Below are 4,418 nucleotides of genomic sequence, written 5' to 3'. Positions count from 1 at the left end.
CGGATTAAACTGATCTCTAAAATTATCTTCTCTATAATGTTCATTTACAATAACATTTTGAGGCATTATTGGCATTTCTTCCCCATGGTTCGTCCAATAATAATACCCTTTCATAAACCCATGCTTACAAAGATCCCTTTTCACCTCATTAACTGGTTTAAACTTCAAACACTCACATTTCATACAAGGACATTTCAACACTCCTAGCCTTATGAAACTTTCTTGAGAAGATGCAAGTTGAATAAACTCATCAGCACCAGCATAAAATTCAGGAGTGATCACACCCCTTCTTGGCATACACCGATTATCAATCCATCAACGATGCAACGGAGCTTCCATTTTCAATTGAAAATTGTATAACAAGCACGATTCCTAATAGATATTTTATCCTGAAAACTAACCAAATTATATTTCATCATTTCAGACTGTTATAAATAATTGATAAATATGAACAAAAATTAAATATAATAATAAATAATTTATTGAGATAAATTTTGCATCTTTTTTATAAATTAAGATAATAAATAATTAAGATAAATTTTAATATTTTTACTTAACTCTACATGTTTGAATTGAACTTTTTTTTAAATACTTATTTAAATTTGTATTTCCTTTAATACTTAAACAATTATTATAATTTTTAATTGTTACATTTTTTATTTTATTTTGATTTGAGTAATTAAGAACAATATGGTTAAAATAATGTATCTAATATATTTTCTAAGTTAGCTATAAATGTCTCACTTTGAAATTTAAAATCCATTAGTGTACTTATTTTATTTTATAACAACAAATTATATTACTCATTAATAGTATTTTATTTTTAATATTGTAATAAATAAATATTTCAATTTAAATATTTATCTAATTTATTTCTCATGTAATTTTTAATTTTTAGTGTTTAATTTAAATAAAAAATTAAATTTTATACCTTTTTAAATTCATTTTAATTTTTAAAATAATTATCTAATTTATTTCGTACATTATTTTAAATATTCTAATTTTACTTTTATTTATTATTTTTAATGTTTTAAAAAAAATAATTTTTAATGTCTATACTTAATCTTATGGCAGCAAAATATATGTTTTCATAAATATTGTATTTACTTTTAGTATTTTATTTTTAACGTATTTTATTTAAAATTACAATATTTTAAATTAAAAATATGTTTTAAATTAAAAACAAAAAAATAAATATTATTAATATAATTACATAACAAAATAACTACAGAAATAATTTATAAACAATTAATAAAATTCACATTTTAATTTCTAAACATTACAAATAATATAAACAATTAAAATAAAACCTAAACTAATTTAAATAAAATAATCATTAAACTCAACATACATACTAAACACAAAAATAAATTAACTATTAAATAAAACTAACGCAATTTAAACTTTTATTTCCTTTACTACTTATACAATTATTCAAATTTTGATTTGTTACATTTTTTATTTTATTTTCGTTGAGTTATTAAAAATATTAAGGTTAAATTTATTGTTATAAAAACTAATAATTTTTCATGGTAAAATTTTATTTTGTATTTTTAGTCCTTAATTTTTAAGAAAATATATTCGGTAGTGTATTTTTAGTGTTTACTTTTTTATTGTATTTTATTTTTAATATTGCATTTCTTATATATTTTAATTTAAATATTTATCTAATTAATTTCTCATATTATTTTTCAATTTTAGTGTTTTATTTTAAATAATAATCTTAATCTATACCTTTTTAATTTTAAAAATAATTATCTAATTTATTTCATATGTTAGTTTTAAAATTTTTAATTAAATTTTTATTTATTATTTATTATTTTTTATATTTTAAATAGAATTCTTTTATATTTTTAATAGAATTTTTTTAATTTTTTAATGTATACACTTAAATATTTTCTTATGACAATAAAATATATGCTTTCTTAAATAGTAAATTTATTTTTAGTATATAATTTTTTATGTATTTTATTTAAAATTACAATATTTTTCATTAAAAATATATCTAAACTTAAAAATAAAAAAATAAATATTATTTACACATGCACGGGTTTGCTAGTCCAATAACATATCAAAATAACTAAATAATTAATTAGTTGTAGTTTAATTATTTAATTATAGTTATTTACATTTTAATTTTTAAGCATTACAAATAATGTAAACAATTAAACTAAAACTAAACTAATTAATATAAAAATAAACTACTAAACTAACACAAAAATAAAATAACTACAACTAAACTAATACAAAAATAAAATAACTACAACTAAACTAACACAAAAATAAAATAACTACAACTAAACTAACACAAAAATAAAATAACTACAACTAAACTAACATAAAAATAAAATAATTACAACTAAATTAACACAAATAAATTATAATTAAACTAACAGAATATAATTAAAACTAAAACAAAATAAAAAAACATAAAATACTTACTTGAGAGCACCGAAATTAACTGAAGAAGAAGAAGAACCAAGGAATGTGAAGAAGATGAAAATCGGACAGTGAGAGAATGGGGGGGGCGAGACAGTGAGAGAATGGGAGGGAGGGGGGCGAGACAGTGAGAGAATGGGAGGGGGGCGTTAAGTGTGGAGAGTGGGGAAGGGGAAGGAGAGGGGGGGATTTTTAAAGGTGAGATTGCGACGGGACGTGTCAGTCTCGTCGCAGAACTGCAACGGGACTGACGCGTCCCGTCGCAATCTGCGACGGGGCGTCAGTCCCCGTCGCAGACCTGCGACGGGTCTGACGCGTCCCGTCGCAGTTCTGCGACGAGTCATCTGTACCCGTCACAGTTCTGCGACGGGACGTCGGTCCCGTCGCAGAACTACGACGGGATTGATGTTCCGTCGCAGTTCTGCGACGGGACACCTCGCTCCCGTCGCTGATTTGCGACGAGAGATTATTTTCCGTCACTATTTTGTGACGGGATACACCATCCCGTCACTGATTTGAGACGAAAATAGATATCCCGTCACAAAATTGTGACGGTAATTTCTGACCGTCACTAAACCACTTTAGTGACGGCTTTCCATCACTAAACCCGTCACAAATTAGTGATGGGAGCATCCCCATCACAAAACCCGTCACTAAAACTGATTTTTCTTGTAGTGGATCAATTGAGTAATGACTTAGTCATACTCGAGTAAGCTCTCTATATAATCTATTATTTGAAATATCCAATTGAGTATGCTCGTATAATAATCAAGTATCTCTAGGAATTAGTCGAGTAATCAGCATCTAATTTTGAATAATATAGTCATTACTCAAAAAGAAAAAAGATGACAGTTTGACCATTAAAGCTTTATCTAATTATTCTACGAAGTCTAACTTTGTTCTCTTATAAAAAAAATTGATAAATATAATTATGCATGGTGTGCTAAATGCTTATCCATATAAAAAGCATATGCTTTCTAACAAATTTGATTGTTATTGGTTAAATCAAAAAAAGTTGAGTGTGCGCAGGTTTCAATGCTCAAATCCAAAGTCTCAAGCTTCTATAAAAGGCTAAAAGCTGCAAAGAGCCATTGTTGTTGCCATGGCTGATTGATGAATGGCTATAGCTAATGTCCGATGAAACTATAGCTTATGTTCTAGTAACATAGTGCAAATCTACACACAACAAGCCTTATTCTTTTCAAGCCAATTCAAAAATGCTTGAGTGAGTGTTCATCTTGTTTATCACCTTTCACTCCAAGCAATTATATAGTAAGGATTCATGTATATCTTTGTAAACTAGATTTTAGAAAAAAGAGTTGAGTGTTTCATTCATTTATTCTAATAACTCTCTTTTAATCAAGAGAATATTTGGTGTCATTGTATAATCTTATATTTTTCTCTTAAGAAATCATTTCACAAGTTTTGTGAAACTTGTAAAAGGTTAAGCTTGCGCCTTGCAATACAATATCTTCGTTGTGGATAAGCTAAGTGTGAAAAAAGCTTATGTAAAGGTTATAGTTGCTCTTGTAAAAGCTGTGGTTCCTATTTAGTCAGTTAAAAGTGGAGGTTATTGCTTAACTTGTAAAAGTAGGAGTTCCTACTTAGTTCGTAAAAGTGGAGATTACTACTTAGCTAATAAAAGTTGAGGTTCTTACTTAGCCCGTAAAAGTGAAAATTATAGTTGGACCTATAAAAATTTTGTATGAATTATAACTGAGTCCTAAAAACTAAAATTTTGTATGAATTATAACTGAGTCCTAAAAACTAAAATTCCATAGTGGATATTTTCAAATATTTAGTAAAAAGTTAAGGTAGTGAATTAGGCAGTTGGCCAAACCACTCTAAATCTAGTGTATTCATGGTGCTTGCTTTTTATGTTTTTGTTCTAACAACATTATTTCTACTTACATGCATTCTTCTCATATATATATATATATATATAATATGAAATTTTAAAATTATATTTAGAAATGTTA

Source organism: Diospyros lotus, chromosome 9, assembly GCF_014633365.1.
Source record: "Diospyros lotus cultivar Yz01 chromosome 9, ASM1463336v1, whole genome shotgun sequence".
Taxonomy (NCBI): Eukaryota; Viridiplantae; Streptophyta; class Magnoliopsida; order Ericales; family Ebenaceae; genus Diospyros; species Diospyros lotus.
The sequence above is the reverse complement of the archived record's forward strand: the minus strand, read 5'-3'. Positions refer to the sequence as shown.